Raw genomic sequence first — 16,141 nt, 5'->3', positions numbered from 1 at the left:
AAATAATAATAAAAAAAAAAATATTAGCCAGACATGGTGATGTGGCTGTAGGGCCAGCTACTGAGCAGGCTGAGGAAGGAGGATAGCTTGACCCTAGGAGTCTGAGGTTGCTCTGAGCTAGGCTGATGCCACAACATTCTGGCCTGGGCAACAGAGCAAGACACTGTCCTCCCCCCTCAAAAAATCGTTATATACATCATTTAATTTTGGCAAGCCTTGAAATTATCATGAATCCTAGTGATTACAGTTTTCTTTGTTAAGGTACTAAATCATTTATTTAATAAACACTTCTAAAATATTATATGACTCACAGCCATTTATTCATTCATTCATTCATTCACTCACAGCCATTTATTCATTTCATTTATCACTCATATATATCAGGAGTTGTGCATATTGCTAAGGATATGAAGATAAAATTGACACAGCTCCCCAGTAACTCAGTCTAGTGGAAGGAAAAATGACCTCCACATACAGTGTGATATATTCTACAGTAGTTACTTATATTTGGTGTTATTAAATAGTCATTAAGAATTTATCTATGTTAACTTTATACTTTTTAAAAATCTGAAGTGTCAACTGTGTGTATGATTTCTTCAACTAATAGACTTCATATTAAATAAAATGTAATCTATCAGTGTTAAATCTATTGAGTTTGATTACTATGCTATACTTATACAAGAGAATATTCTTGTTCTTAGGCAATGCTTGATAAAATATTAAAAGGTAAAAGGGCCATGATATATGCAGCTTACACTCAAATTGATTAGAAAAAATGTATATATGTGTGTGTGTGTGTGAGAAAGGAACTTAAAAAGTAAATGTGGCAAATTATTATTATTATATTTTTATTTTTATTTCGGCATATTATGGGGGTACAGATTTTAAGGTTTCGATAAATACCCTTCCCCACTCTCCCCACAAGTCTGAGTCTCCAGCATGACCATCCCCCAGATGGTGCACATCTCACTCATTATGTATGTATATACCCCCCCCCACCTGCCCAATATCCTATTACTGTAGTACCTATGTGTCCACTTAGGTGCTGTTCAGTTAATACCAGTTTGCTGGTGAGTATATGTGGTGCTGTTTTTCCATTCTTGAGATACTTCACTTAGTAGTATGGGTTCCAGCTCTAACCAGGAAAATATAAGATGTGCTATGTCACCATTGTTTCTTAGAGCTGAATAGTACTCCATGGTAGACATATACCACATTTTATTAATCCATTCTTGGATTGATGGGCACTTGGGCTGTTTCCACAGCCTTGCAATTATGAATTGTGCTGCTATAAACATTCGAGTGCAGGTGTCTTTTTTGTAGAGTGTCATTGGATCTTTTGGGTAGATGCCCAGCAATGGGATTGCTGGATCAAATGGTAGATTCACCTGTATCACTTTAAGGTATCTCCATATTGCTTTCCACAGAGGTTGAACTAGTTTGCAGTCCCACCAGCAGTGTAGGAGTGTTCCTCTCTCTCCGCAACCACGCCAGCATTTATTGTTTGGAGATTTTTTGATAAAGGCCATTCTCACTGGGGTTAAGTGATACCTCATTGTGGTTTTGATTTGCATTTCCCTGATGATTAGAGATGTTGAGCATTTTTTCATATGTTTGTTGGCCATTCTTCTGTCTTCTTTAGAAAAGTTTCTGTTCAAGTCCTTTGCCCACTTTTAATAGGGTTATTTGATTTTTTCTTGCTGATTTTCGTGAGTTCTAAGTATATTCTAGTTATCAGCCCTTTATCGGATACGTAGGATTCAAAAATTTTCTCCCATTCTGTAGGTTGTCTGTTTACTTTCATGACTATTTCTTTGGCTGTGCAGAAGCCTTGTAGTTTCATCATGTCCCATTTATTTATTTTTGTTGCTGCTGTGATTGCCTTTGGGGACTTCTTCATAAACTCTTTGCCTAGGCCGATGTCTAGGAGAGTGTTTCCAACTTTTTCCTCTAGCGTTCTAATAGTTTCATACCTTAGGTTTAAGTCTCTTATCCAGCATGAGTTGGTTTTTGTGAGAGGTGAAAGGTGTGGGTCCTGTTTTAGCCTTCTACAGGTGGCTATCCAGTTTTCCCAGCACCATTTATTGAAGAGGGATTCTTTTCCCCAGCGTATGTTTTTGTCTGCTTTGTCAAAGATTAGGTGACTATATGAGGATGGTTTTATATCAGGATTCTTAGATCTGTTCCACTGGTCAATATTCCTATTTTGTGCCAATACCAGATTGATTTAATTACTACAGCTTTGTAATATAGTTTGATATCTGGCATATACCTCCCATTTTGTTTTAGTTGCCTAGAATTGCTTTTGATATTCGGGGTCTTCTTTGGTTCCATACGAAGCGTAAAATTATTTTTTCTATATCTGTGAAGAATGCTGATGGGATTTTAATAGATATTGCATGGAATCTGTAGATCAGTTTGGGTAGTATAGACATTTTGATGATGTTGAGTCTGCCGATCCACGAGCATGGTATGGATTTCCATCTGTTTACATCTTCTGCTATTTCCTTCCTCAGTGTTTCATAGTTCTGCCTGTAGAGGTCTTTTACGTCCTTGGTTAAGTATATTCCTAGGTACTTTAATTTCTTTGTTGCTATTGTGAAGGGAATTGAGTCTTCGATTTGGTTCTCAATTTGATTATTGTTGGCGTATATGAATGCCTCTGATTTCTGTGTGTTGATTTTGTATCCTGAGATTTTACTAAATTTACTTATCAGTTCCAGGAGTTTCTTGGTTGAATCTTTGGAGTTTTCTAGATATAATATCATATCATCAGCAAACAGTGAAAGTTTGATCTCTTCTACTCCTATCTGGATACCTTTAATTCCACTTTCCTGACTGATTGCTGTAGCCAGGACTTCCAGCACTATGTTGAATAGAAGTAGAGATAGTGGGCAGGCTTTTCTGGTTCCAGTTCTAAATGGGAATGCTTTCAGTTTTTCCCCATTCAGTATGATGTTGGCTATGGGTCTGTCATATATGGCTTGTATCATTTTTAGGTATGTTCTTTCTATGCCTATTTTATTAAGTGTTTGTATCATGAAAGGATGCTGAATTTTGTCAAAAGCTTTTTCTGCATCTATTGAAAGAATCATGTGGTCTTTGTAGTTGCTTCTGTTTATGTGGTGAATTGCATTTATGGATTTACATATGTTGAACCATCCCTGCATCCCTGGGATGAAGCCCACTTGGTCATGATGGATTATTTTTTTGATAAGTGTCTGGATTCGTTTAGCTAGGATTTTGTTGAAAATTTTTGCATCTATATTCATTAGGGATATTGGTCTGTAGTTTTCTTTTTTTGTTGCATCCTTTCCTGGTTTTGGTATCGTATCAGAGTAATATTCGCTTCATAAAAGGTGTTGGGGAGGTTTCCATTCTTCTCGATGTTGTAGAATAGTTTCTGCAAGATAGGTACTAGTTCTTTGTAAGTGTGGTAAAATTTGGGTGTGAAACCATCTGGACCAGGACTTTTCTTTTTATGGAGATTTTTAATTGCTGTTTCTATTTCAGCTCTTGAGATTGGTCTGTTCAGGAAATCTATTTCTTCCTGGTTGAGTCTAGGGAGGCTGTGTGTTTCTAGAAATTTGTCCATTTCCTCCACATTTTCCAGTTTATGTGCATAAAGATATTTATAGTATTCATAAATTATATCTTGTATCTCTTTGGGATCAGTTGTGATGTCTCCTTTTTTGTTCCTGATGGAGCTTACTAGAGATTTCTCTTTTCTGCTTTTTGTTAGCTTAGCCAATGGCGTGTCAATTTTGTTTATTTTTTCAAAGAATCAACTTTTTGTTTTATTAATCTCCTAGATAGCTTCCTTGTTTTCAATTTCGTTTAGTTCTGATTTGATCTTGTTAATTTTACTTCTTCTGCTGGGTTTGGGGTTGGTTTGTTCTTCTTTTTCCAGCTCTTTGAGTCATTTCATTAGATTGTCTATTTGTGATCTTTTTGACTTTTGACTTTGGTTATAGGCATTTATGGAGATAAACTTTTCTCTCAGAACTGCTTTAGCTGTGTCCCAGAGGAGTTGATAACTTGTCTCTCCATTGTCATTTTCTTCATAGAATTTTTTAATTTCCATCTTGATTTCTTCATTTATGAAGTAATCATTTTAGTAGGAGGTTGTTTAATTTCCATGTTTTTGTGTAGAAATGTGAGTTTCTGTTAGGGTTGATTTCTACTTTTATTCCACTGAGATCTGAGAAGGTACATGGTATGATTTATATTTTTTTAAATTTCTTGAGGTTTACTTTGTGTCCTAGGATGTGATCAATCTTAGAGAATGTCCCGTGAGCTGATGAGAAGAATGTATATTCAGTGAATTTTGGGTAGAATGACCTGTAAATGTCAGTCATACCCAATTGTTCTAGAGTTTTGTTTAAGTCCATTATTTCTTTGTTAATTTTCTGTTTGGAGGATCTGTCTCGTGCCATTAGTGGAGTGTTGAAATCTCCGGTGATTATGGAGTTGTTATTAATCCATTTGCTTAGATCCAGTAAGGTTTGCTTTATGAATCTGGGTGCACCTAAGTTGGGTGCATATATATTTAAAATTGTTATCTCTTCTGGTTGAACTGTGCCCTTCACCATTATATAATGACCCTCTTTGTCTTTCACTACTTTTGTTGGTTTAAAAACTAAATCGTCTGAAATTAGAACTGCCACACCAGCCTTCTTTTGGCTTCCACTTGCTTGGAATACTGATCTCCACCCTTTTACTTGTAGTCTATATGCATCCTTGCAGGTTAGATGTGTTTCCTGAAGACAGCATATACTTGGCCTGTATTTTCTTATCCATTCAGCCAGCCTATGTCTCTTGAGTGGAGAGTTTAAGCCATTCACATTTATTGAGAGAACTGATAGGTAAGGTAGATTACTGTTCATTCTGTTGGGTTGGATGTTGTTGCTTTGATTTCTCTCTTGAGCCATTGTAATATCTGGCCTTTAACCTTTGGGTTTTGATTGTTTTTATATTCGTGAGTTTTTATTATGATGTTCCATGCATAACACTGTTTTGAGTACTTCTTGTAGGGCTGGTCTTGTCTTGGTGAATTCTGTGAGCCTTTGCTTGTCTGAGAATGTCTTTATTTCTCCTTCATATATGAAGCTTAGTTTTGCAGGAAATAAGATTCTAGGCTGGGCATTGTTCTGTTTCAGAAGGGTGGGAATGGGCCCCAGTATCTCCTTGCTTGTAAAGTCTCAGTAGGGAAGTCTGGTGTTATTCGAATTGGCTTTCCCTTGTATGTTACTTGCTTCTTTCGTCTTACAGTTCTTAGAAGGGCCTCTTTAGTTGATATTTTGGTCAGTCTGATGACTTCATGTCGTGATGTCTTCCTGTTTGCATTGAATCTCCCAGGGGTCCTCTGAGCTTCTTGAACTTATATATCAAGCTATGGCTTCAGTGTAGAGCTCATCATCAGAGCATAGGATCATCACACCTTCCCACTCTTTTCCTTTCTTTTATTTTGTTCAGTTTTGTTTGGGGTAGGGGTTCTAAAAGCTTGTCCTTATCCTCCCATTGCTCCTGGAACTTTGTTGTCTCGAGTACTTCTGATTTTAGGATAGCATCTGCAAATTCCCTAGATGCCATTGGGCTGACTCTGGGAACATGAACTTATTTGAAGTTTTATGGGATTTTCCTACTACCTTATTATACATTTTGGATTTTGAGGGTTATATATATATATATATATATATATATATATATATATTTTTTTTTTTTTTTTCTACACACCACAAACAATGCCCACTTGATGGAGAACATTTGTAGTGGAAGGGAATTGTAAGCTCTATATCCTCTTCCTGGATTGGCAATACCTACCATAGGTAACAACAACAATGCAAAATTACCTCTTGTGAAGGGACTGTAATAATATAAACCAGGCTTAAGAAATAGGAATGTTTTCCTTAATACAAGAGTTGTTTCTTTGAGTTTCTTGCAAGGGTTATTGTTTTGAAAAGGGCAAAGTATTAACAGGAGGTGATTAGCAGCTTAAAATAACAAACATCAATTACTTCACAGTTTCTGTGGGTCAGGCATCCAGGAGTGAATTGCCTGAGTGGTTCTGGCTCATGGTCTCTTAAAGTTGCAGTTGAGCTGTCAGCCAGGGGTGCAGTCATCTCAATACCCAACAGAGTTATTTCCAAGCTCATTCATGGTGACTGGTGGTCAGCCTCAGTTCCTCACCATCTGGACATCTTCATAGCTGAGTGTCCTCTCAACACGTCAACGAGGTTTACTATACCCAAGATGCCCTCTGACATGGCAGCTAGCTTCCCCCAGAGGAAGCTGTGATTCAAGAGAGGGCAAGAGAGCACACCGATGATGGAAATCACAGTCTTTTTGTAACCTAATATCAGAAATGACATCTCATCACGCCTGCCATATTCTATTCACTTGAAGCAAGTCAAGTCCACCTTCAAGGACAGAGTAATTAAGCTCTACCACTTGAGAGAAGAAATATGAAATAATTTATGGACATCTCTTTAAAAACATTACTGGACCACTGACTTTCCTCACGTGAAGTTACACCATCTGTCTCTGATAAAAATTAATACTTGCCTTAGTCTCATCATCTGCTTTTTAGATTCTTTTTAAGTGATGATTTAGTCATGACTTCTATTAGGAGAGATAGATTCTCTGAAGGGGAAATAGTGAAGACCACATAATAAAGGGAAGTAAGGATAAAGTAGATGACATTGAGGAGAAAGATAGAAAGTGTTCTTCTTGTCAGACGCTTACTTTACAAAGACCTAAGACTTCCCACTAAGTTAAAGTTATAATCTCTACACCTCCCATGTATACGAGTGTCCTTAGAAGGCTTTCTGATTTAAATAACTATATGTTCCTCCCTAATGGTATATTTATGTGGTCTTTAATATAATGGAGTCACAGAAGATATTCAGAGAAGAAACAACAAATATACCAAGCTATCCTGCATGGATGCGGATGTGGACAGGGCTAGAAATAGAAATATTATAGATTGTTGGAAGTTGGAAATAGAAATTAAGATAAGTGGAGAAGAAACATGAAGGCAGCATAGAGAATAATACTAAAATTTCTGAATGCCTCTCAGGGAGCAGCAAATGACATCTTTAGAGAAAGGAAAAAAAAAAAAAGTCCTATCAAACCAGGTCACATTATTCAGTTGTAGGAGGTAGAATTGGTGACCCTCCAATCCCTATCTATCAAAGATAGACTGGATCAAAAGAATCAAAACAGTTTCATCAGAGATAGCATAATTTTTGACAAAGTCACAGTAGAAATCTCATGTAGCTCTACTAAGATGCTGTCAGTTCTCAAGAAGAGTAAGAAAGAGCCCAGTGGTCCTTAGCACTATAGGGAAGAACCATGGTTTCCAAATACCAGGTGTGGACACCTGTTTATAAGGGAAATGTACTCCCCCCCTTTTTTTAAAGACAAGGTCTCACTCTGTCACCCAAGCTGGAGCACAGTGGTGCCATCACAGCTTACTGCAGCCTCACATTCCCAGGCTCAAGTGATCATCCTGCCTCAGCCTCCTGAGTAGCTGGAACTACAGGTGTCTGTCACCACTCTCACCTAATTTTGTTATTTTTTATAGAAATGGAAGGGGGGGTGCAGGTCTTCCTATGTTTCCCAGGCTGGTCTTGAACTCCTGGCCTCAAGCAATCCTCTTGCCTTGGCTCCCCAAAGTGTTGAGATTAATGCCGTGAGTCACCACACCCAGCCAAAAATGCTCCAATTTTAACATAATTATCTCTAAGAAAAGGTAATGAGAGATGTGCCTATTCCTTACCACATCCGTTAGGAAGCTTGTGATTGAATTTGCGAGAAAATCCGATTCCAAGCCGCTTCAGGCAAGTTTGAGAAACACTGAAGGTTTCTGTGAGGCTATCTGTCAGATTCTGGCTCAAATTCTCTACACCCAGTCAGAGACACACAAGATAGGCAAGTTTGGTAAGGGAACATTCTCTTCTGAGAAAATCTTTTCTGCCTCAATTATTTTGCCAGTCTGTCTTTTTGCTGTGCTTTTCCTCGGCGCTCCAATAACGTCTTTGCTTCTGAATCTTCCCTCCTACAGTCCCTCAGAGTGTGAATCTTTCTTAGCTGTCTCTTCATGAAGCAATCCAGGCACTTGAGCTTCATAAATCTTCTCATCACTTGATCACCTACTTCTTAGTTTCCTAATCTTTTTTTAGACTTATTTATTTATATTTTTAATTGACAAATAATGATCGCACATATTTGTGGTGTACACAGTGATGTTTTAATACATATACTGGATAGTGACAAGATCGGGGCAATGAGCATATCCATCATCTCACACTTGGGCCTGTGGGTGTAGCATGCCTGCAAGGACTAGTTTGGACTTCCTCACGGGATGTGGCAGGTTCCTAAGAATTGCATGGCATGTTTTTATGATCTAGACTCAAAAGTCACAAAGTGTCTACTCTATTGGTCAAGGCAGTTCTGCCCAGGTTCAAGGGGGAAAAAAAATAGACCTAATCCCCTGAAGAAAGAAGGGATGTCAAGGTCCCATTGTAAGAAGAAAACATTAGATGAGGGATACTTTTGTGGCCTTCTTTGGAAAATAAATTTGCTGTATATCCCAATTTCCAACATGTTGGATATGTAAAAATACGCGTCTTGAAATCAGCAAACTATGGTAGTAGTTTATGTTATTACCAATGTTCCTTCCTAAGGAGGGACAACGCCTCTGTTCTCAGAGAAAAGCTGCACATTCACCTTGAAAAAAAGTAAGTCATTCATTAATCATGTGAACAAAATCCCTCTTCTAAGAAAATCTGCTTACTTGCTTTTTGTAAATCATCATTAAAGTATAACAGAGATATGTGTCCCCTCGTGTCCTATATGAAAAAAGTTGTGATTGTATTTCTTTATGAACTAAGAGAAAGAGTAACTGAAAGTCTCAGAACTCCCACTGACATTGCTAAAGCAGAGATGAGCTGAGGCCACGGACACTTGACTGTATCAATGTCTCCTCCTACAGCCCCCAAACACCGAGGAAGTGACACCAGCTCAGGGACCAGGGCAGGGGAGACATTCTCAGGCAGAGACCAAAGCCCTGCAAGTGCTATACAAATTTATCCTTTCATTGACCACTCTATGACCAGTCTCCTTCTTAGCTTTCTAAAATTTTAGATTTATTATGATTAGAAGAATGAAAGTTTGGACTCTAAAAGACACCCACAAATTTTGCCAATGCTAATGTGCCTCCCTCCCCAAAAATGCAGATAAAAGTGCATAAAGAAGAACATGCATGATCTTCATTTCCAGGGTTTTTATAATTGCAGGCCAAAAAAGGGAATTAATCTATTTGAGTACCTTTATATGAAGAGGAGGGTAAAACAAGACAATGGACACCCGGTAAATGTGTTTAGATTCGCCTTATCTATTTAGATGCCAGGAAATGTTTTACCTTAACAATCTCCTAATGTAAATACTTGAGTTTGTTCTCTGGACTTCATTCCCCTCTCATTTTCTTTTCTTTTCTTTTTTTTTTTTTTTTTTCAAAAATTTAGTGGGTAGAGTATTTTTTATTACATGGATGGATTTTGTCATGCTGAAGTCAGGGCTTCAGTGGACCCATCACCACAATAGTGCTCATCGTACCCAACAGGTAGACGTTTATTCTTCATCTCCCTGACATCCTTCCCCTTCTTAGTTTTCAATGTCCATTACACCCCTTTATGACCATATATATCCCTCATTTAGCTCCCATTAGTAAGAATATGTTAGTGTTTATTTTTCCATTCCTGAGATACTTCACAAAGCATAATGGTCTCCAGTTTCATACAAGTTGCTGCAAAAGACATTATTTCATTCTTTTTTTATGGCTGAGTAGGACTCCATGGTGTATGTACACCACATTTTCTTTATCCACTCATCAGTTGATGCGAATTTTAGGTTGCTTTCATATCTTTGCAATTGTGAATTGTGCTGCAATAAACATTCAGGTGTAGGTGTCTTTTTTATAAAATGACATCTTTTCCTTTGGGTAGATACAAAGCAGTGGGATTGCTGGATTGAATGGTAGGTCTACTTTTAGTTCTTTGAGGAGTCTCCATACTGTGTTTCAGAGTATGGAGTATAGAAGTACTAGTTTACATCCCCACCAACAGTGAATAAGCCTTCCCTTTTCACTGCATCTACACTAACATCTATTGTTGTACTGACTTTTTAATAATGGCCATTCTGACAGGGGTAAGTTGGTATCTCATTGTGCTTTTTGTTTTGCTTTTGTTTGGGGGAAGGGGATTGAAAAAACATGCTTTAATCCATTAATATGGGACACCAACACCACCCTCCCCTACCCTGTGTCGGGATGAAGTCTCTATTTCAGATCTGTGTTTCTAATCTTTCCAAACAAGATGTGGAAATAGTGCTGGGACTAACACCAGTGTATGATGAAAATGCTGCACAGAAGCTCCCAGTCTTATCAGTAAAGATACTGCCAACATTTACACAAAAAGATGTTGTTTTATATCACCTATAGGCAGAAGATTTTCTCTATAATTGTTTTAAAGAAAATAACATTTTAAAATGATAAGGGTGTGAGCATTTCCTCTTTTCTCCAGGAATGCCAGCTCATATAAATTGGAGGGCTTTTGCTGCAGTACTATTTTCTGGGTTTAGACCAGAGAACTGCCTTATAAGAAATTAAGTTCTTTTTGGTTATTTCAGTTTTTAACTCTCTCCATATAACAGCCAAGATATTACTTATGCAGAATTACACTCTACAAAGTGCCATAAACTGGATCCAATATGTCTACCTTCTTCATTCAAGCCCATTAACAGTCACTGCTGAAAATCCTTAATGGCCTCATTCATATAAATGTATCCTTTAAGGACGCAATTATAGCAAATGTATCAGCACCTACAGCTACATATATAAGTTTAAAATATTAGTGACAATAACAACGGCTCTCTCCCAAAATTCTCAAAGCATTTGAAGCCAAGGAGAATTTTCTGCTTGCCTACTTTATCAAGCACATGCTTTTCACTGTGAAGCATAAAATAAAAAAATTAAAATGGTGGCTGATAAAAAGAGTTAAGATCTGCATCCCTATTATTATTTCTTTTATGGAATGCTTCATGAATTTGCATGTCATCCTTGTATAGGGGCCATGCTAATCTCCGTATCCTTCCAATTTTAGTATATGTGATGCCGAAGTGGGCACTGCATCCCTATTACTGAATCTTGATTTTTTTATTCTTTTTTTCATTTGCATAATTTATTTATTTTTTTATTTTAGCGTATTATGGGGGTACAAGTGTTAAGGTTACATATATTGCCCATGCCCCCCCACCCCCTGCTCCCTCGAGTCAGAGCTTCAAGCGTGGCCATCCCCCAAATGTTGCACATCTCACTCATTGTGTTTGTATATATCTATCCCCTCCTTCCCCGTCCCACCTGCCCGACACCCAATAAATGTTATTCCTACATGTCCACTGAGGTGTTGATCCATTAATACCAATTTGCTGGTGAGTACATGTGGTGCTTGTTTTTCCATTCTTGAGGTACTTCACTTAGTAGAATGGGTTCCAGCTCAGTCATGTGAGTCACAGTAATCAAGCAATAGGTCAAAAAAAGACTAAAAGTAATTGGAAATATCAAATTACAAAGTATTGCTTCTCATAAACAAGGGTGCACATAAAACTCAAGCTATTATAAATTCAGAATTATTAAAAGCAATTTAAAAGCATGGAAATTTTTACTCCAAAACTTTATGAAGTACAAGACTCTGTGATCTTCTAAAAACATGTGATGTTAAATGCATCATGTTATAGTGAACACATTAATAGATGTATCTCCAACATTGCGCAGCTTTTCAGATGTTGTTGATCATCTTCCTTTAGAGACAAATAATGTGGAGATTTTAAGTGCATTTCCATCTCAGTTTAATTCCTGATATATAGCTACCATGATAAACTTTTTCAGAGTGTCACACTATTTGCATAGCTAATATGGAAGAAGCTCTGTATTTTTAGATGACTTTCAGCACAGTAAAAGATGGCTCTCAAAGCAGTCCCAGTCAACCCAGTGTTCCTCCTATCTTAACTGGCCACTATAACGATGTAAACAGGTAGACTGAAGGAGAAGGTGCATTTAAAAAACAAAAAACAAGAAAACCCCCAGAAATCCCCAGAAGGCCTTTCTTTTCCTTGCAGTCAGGAACACTGCACATTTAAAACTCATGTTAACCACCATCTAACGCAATGACTGGGAAGTGATAACTTGCCAATCGTGCCTCTTTTTTCCCACACCAATGCGTCAATACAATTTGGAGCTAATGTAATCCAACTATGGAACGAAGTGCTTAAGCTGTTGCTTTCAAAAAGAACCAGAGCCAATCTTCAGCTGTAGATATTTTTCTTCTTTCTGTTGCTTCTTAGTTCTCCCAGTCTGTGCAAGGCAGAGTCTCCTCTTCATCCTCTGATTCGGGGACATTTCCTTAATTCTTTTAAGAGCTTCATGGATGCTGCGTGTGAGAGGGTCTATGTCAGGCAGAAGTGTGAATGATTCTCTCCACGCTTCCTTGTGTACCTTCTTCAGTTTTACCCCTCTCTCCTTATCTGTGCCAAGATATTACATTATTACTATCATCTTCATCAGGAAAAGGAGGCAGAGTTCTCTGTTCAACCTTTTTCAGATGAAAACTACCACACTTCAAGGAAGCTAGCACTTCATCCATGGGTGAGCTCACCCTCCTCCTTTGCAAACCTTCAGCTGTCTTTCTGAGCTTCTTCTGGGCACTGAAGCTGTCTGCTATCTAACAGGTGTGCTGAAGGGGCACCTGGCAGACTTCGGGATCCTCTTCTCGTTACCCTCCTTTCTAGGCAGATCTTTCTCCAGTGTCTCTGGAACATGGTCCTTAGCAAAGGGAAGAGGTGGGGGTTGGTGGAGGAAGAGGAGGGTGATGGGGAAGGAGGTGATGTTGGATGCAGAGGTGGTGGGAGTGGATCTATGGTAACAACATGGTTCAAGGTTGTTATTCACAAGTGGAAGAGTTACAGTCGGAGGCAGTTCAGAGGTAACACCACTGAGAGGTAATGAAGTGGCTTCAAGTTGTGCTAATGAAATGTCTTCAAGTTGTGTAAGGCTCTGGAGTTTTGTTGTTCGTGGCAGCCCCAGCTTCCTCCTTCCTTTTCCCACCTTACTAGTTTTCTCTTCTACTTGTAGCACTTCTGGTAAAGAGTCACACTGATGCTCTTGGGGAACAGGACTTACTACACGTTTTCTTCTTGCATGAAGCAGTCATAATCTAGTTGATTTAAGTATATCTTGCCTGGGATACCTCTGTTTAAACATTCAAAGTCTATCCAGCATTCTCTATCTCTCTTGGCTAACCAAGGTGCTTTTTATTTCTTCTTCATCATGTAATTTTTGTCTCTTTAGTTGTACTGGGTAAAGAGTTCATATTCATCTTCACTCCAAGTGCACTGTTGGAATTTTTCATTGTGTTTTGCAATATAAATTTCCTTTTTATTTATGAGGTATGCTTTTTTAGCTGAAACCTGTCCACATCTTGGTTCCAGCTGGCATGCTTTCTGCTGAAGTTTTTGCAGCTCTTCTCCCTGGAAGTATACAGATGCTGCCAATCTCTTCCTTCTCCAGCATGGCCTCCATCTCTCTTTTCCAATATAAGTCTTTTGATGGTTTTTAGTTGTGTTGTCAATAGTAGCTCTCCACATTCAAGATTTCAAACTGTAGTTTATACAACTGAAGTTGCAGATCATAATAATCAGCCTCTAACTGATCCGATCAGTCTATAGCTTCTGTACTATGCTGCAAACACTGAATCTTTTCCTTCAGTGCATGTTTCCTCTATTCCAAGCAGATCTCTTTAGTTCTCATCATCTGCAGTGTCTCCTTAGAAATTATATACTGGAGTTTTTCATACGTTCAGCAACTGCTGCCAATCATGCTTTACAAATTTCTTCTGATCTGCTTGCATTCCATCATACACAGCTTGTTGAGCTTCAGCTGTTATTTCAAAATATTAGTATTTGACAGTAAGATCTTGAATGGACAGTACAGCCATGTGACCTCTCCGCTGCCAATCAGAATCTTCTTTTTGTAGACTCTCAATTCTTTGGGATCCCAGGGAATCTTCTCCATGGAAATCTTGGTCTGCTGTCTTCCTGGCATGGCAAGTTCTCTCATGTCTCATAGTAAATATTGTTGGAGTTCAGTTGTGTCTTCTGTGAAGCTGCTGTAGGCTTCATCCTCCACCTGATGCAAGTCCATCAGCTCCACCCTGCTCTGTATTCTTTTGTGAGCGTATTATGGGGGTACAAGTGTTAAGGTTACATATATTGCCCATGCTCCTCTCCCCCCTCGAGTAAGAGCTTCAAGCGTGCCCATCCCCCAAACGTTGCACATTTCACTCATTATGTTTGTATATACCCACCCCTTCCTCCCCCCTCCCACCCTCCCGACACCCGATAAATGTTACTTCTATATATCCACTTAGGTGTCGATCAGTTAATACCAATTTGCTGGTGAGTACATGTGGTGCTTGTTTTCCCATTCTTGAGATACTTCACTTAGTAGAATGGGTTCCAGCTCTATCCAGGAAAATACAAGAGGTGCTATATCACCACTGTTTCTTAGAGCTGAATAGTACTCCATGGTATACATAGACCACATTTTATTAATCCACTCATGAATTGATGGGCACTTGTGCTTATCCAAGAGCTCCTGGATGCGCTTCCTAGCCGGCTGATGCACTTGTTCGTAGCCCTTCTGCCGCAGCTCGCTGAGGCTTCCATACCACTCCTCGGGGTCGGTGGTCTCTGTGAAGGGCACCTGGGAAAGGATCTTCCAGCTACAGGTGTCCAGGCCGTGGCCCACGTAGACCTGGAACTGGTGGCACAAGGTGTCGATCTCCTGCTCGTCATCTCCAGGGCGCCCCCGAACAGCCAGGCCACACGCCTGAGGGTTCCTCCGGGAACCCTGCAGGCCCGGCTCCAGCGGCAAGTTCACGGAGCGCCGCTGCTGGCGCACGCGCGCAGCAGGAAGCACCTGCGCTGTCTGGCAGCTGGGCAGCTGTTCCGTGTCCGCCAGGGTATCTCGTCCTTCCTCGCCATTTCCAGCACCCCGGTCTCCTAGGACACAGCCCCGGAGGCGCTCACTGCCCGCGCGGAGGACACGGGAGCCGCTCTGGGTGCCAGCCGGGCTGCATGCCTGGCTTCAGGTGCCCTGGGGCCGGGATGGGCTTCAGAAACAACTCTCCCCGCTTTGCAGCAGCAGCGGGTCTCCCCGAAGGCTTCGCGTTCTCCCCGGAGAGCCGCCCTCTGCCCAGGCCGGGTTCCGCTGGGCCCTGGGCTCCTGACCGCCCGCTCCGGGAGCCTCTGGGCCGTCGGCTGCGACAGGTGACAGCGAACTTGCTCTCAACCTGGTCCCAGGCCACAGTAAAGTCGAACTCGTGCTTCTCGCGCTCGTCGAACACATGGAGCCACCCAGTCCTACTCGACAGTCTCCTCCAGCGCGAACCACACGGTGGCTCCGGCTTGGCGCCGCGCGGGAGGGTCGGCCCTGCCAGCCTGAGGACTCAATTGTTGCACCGCGACCCTGATCACCCTCGCCGGGCGCCTTCAGTGTCGTAGCTGCCGGCCAGGCGCTCCCCACTGGCTCCCTGCTGTCTCTGCACTTGGACCGCCTGGCTCCTTTGGGGGACCGCGTGTGGGGGCTCTGCAGGTGAGGGGGGCTCTGCAGGTGAGGCGCGCTCCCGGTCCCGCTCTGCAGGCGAGGCGCGCTCCCGGGTCCCGCTCTGCAGGCGAGGCGCGCTCCCGGGTCCAGCTCTGCAGGTGTGCGCATCTCTGCAGGTCACCACGACCCCTCCTCTCCTGCTACCAAATGCCCAGACCCGCCTGCCAGACCTCATTGTGTTTTTAACTTGCATATGCATAATTAGTGATGTTGAGCACTTTTTTCTCTCTCCCTACCCTTTGCTGCGGTTTGTGGACCCTTGTCTATCTTCCTTTGAGAAAAATCTGTTCATGTCTTTTGCCCACTTTCTGGTGGGGTATTTTGTTTTCTTGCTGATTTGTTTAGGTTCTTTGCAGATTCTGGACATTAGCCCTTTGTTGGATGTATAGTTTACGAATATTTTCTCCCATTCTGTAGATT

General features: G+C 40.6%; 1 non-coding gene and 1 pseudogene across 1 annotated transcript; both read right to left on the bottom strand.

Annotated features, from left to right (window-relative positions):
- Positions 1-11,082: 11,082 nt before the first annotated feature.
- Positions 11,083-11,186, bottom strand: LOC142873557 (U6 spliceosomal RNA). Its single transcript, XR_012921569.1, has one exon. It is a non-coding gene; the product is annotated as a U6 spliceosomal RNA (small nuclear RNA).
- A 1,212-nt stretch (positions 11,187-12,398) lies between these two features.
- Positions 12,399-15,829, bottom strand: LOC105863864 (junction-mediating and -regulatory protein pseudogene; annotated as a pseudogene).
- Positions 15,830-16,141: the final 312 nt, after the last annotated feature.

This window comes from Microcebus murinus, chromosome 10 (genome assembly GCF_040939455.1).
Source record: "Microcebus murinus isolate Inina chromosome 10, M.murinus_Inina_mat1.0, whole genome shotgun sequence".
Lineage (NCBI taxonomy): Eukaryota > Metazoa > Chordata > Mammalia > Primates > Cheirogaleidae > Microcebus > Microcebus murinus.
The sequence above is the reverse complement of the archived record's forward strand: the minus strand, read 5'-3'. Positions and strand labels throughout refer to the sequence as shown.